Genomic DNA, 1,119 nt, shown 5'->3' on the forward strand with positions numbered 1-1,119 from the left:
TTACCTGATGGTGGCCTTGAAACTTCGGTGTTGGGACATGTTAGTTTTCCGTTATTGCAAAAGGGGAGGTGAGCAGCTCAGGTTTATTCTCTTTGCTTTGCCAGTGAAGACATAGAGAAAAGTGAAAGCCTGCCTGCCGTCGTGACGTGTAATAGATTGCTCTGTAACAAGGCAGCAATTAAACAGAACAATTGATGACGATATGAGTGTTGATGAAGTGTCCGCACTTAAATATAGAGCTTGGCATGATGATTCATAATTCTGAGACAATTGAAGGGAATCATTGCCTACATAATGCTAACAATGCCTAATCTGACTGCTAAATTTGGACTTTGAAGGCATTCTTAAAAAAGGGAAACATAAACGTAGATCGGCAGGATTCAAACCTGCGCGGGGAGACCCCAATGAATTTCTAGTCCATCGCCTTAACCACTCGGCCATGACTACAGATCTCAGCTGCCAGCGATACAGCTTTAGGCGGTAAATTTATTTTTTTCTTTGTTTTTTTTTTCATTAATTTTCTCTTTCTTTCACTTCTGAAAATTCCTGTTAATTATTGAGTCTATGGAAGGAAACTACAGTGGTCCCATCATGCTTTCATTTGTTACTTATTTCTCGATTTAAGTTTTCTTTTTTGGCTGAATTCTATGTTGAGACACACAATTTCACCCGAGAACAAAGGGAGATAAGTAAGAAACACAGCTGATCAAGGATATTAAGGAAAACAACGACGAGGCGTGTAGTGTTGCAAGTGCAGAGCCGATTGTTTGCCAGCTCTTCTTTACTTCTCCTCTTCTTTAGCCTTTGCTGCCTAAGAAGAAAGGCTGACATGCATGATTTACTGATCCCCGTTCTTATTAGATTCGTTTCACATCACATGTAATTCTGTCATTACACCCAGAATAATTAGTAAATTTAAGCCTTCAGACCCTGGCAGTGACTTTCACCCGTAGCACTGCAACAAAAAGAAATAAATGAGGTTTGTGTTAAAATGGCCGTACAGTCTTTCTCTCCAAATTCAGACCAACATGTGATTTTGAGGCTTAATCTTTGAACACGACTGTTTTTTAAATCATTAGTATCAATATCAGTATAGTTATGTTGGTCACTGCTTTGGGG

The 1,119-nt window shown here is 39.3% G+C and overlaps 1 non-coding gene across 1 annotated transcript; it reads right to left on the reverse strand.

Annotated features, from left to right (window-relative positions):
* Positions 1-364: 364 nt before the first annotated feature.
* Positions 365-447, reverse strand: trnas-aga. Its single transcript has one exon. It is a non-coding gene; the product is annotated as a tRNA-Ser (tRNA).
* Between the last annotated feature and the right edge of the window lie 672 nt (positions 448-1,119).

This window comes from Polypterus senegalus, unplaced genomic scaffold (genome assembly GCF_016835505.1).
Source record: "Polypterus senegalus isolate Bchr_013 unplaced genomic scaffold, ASM1683550v1 scaffold_8365, whole genome shotgun sequence".
Taxonomy (NCBI): Eukaryota; Metazoa; Chordata; class Cladistia; order Polypteriformes; family Polypteridae; genus Polypterus; species Polypterus senegalus.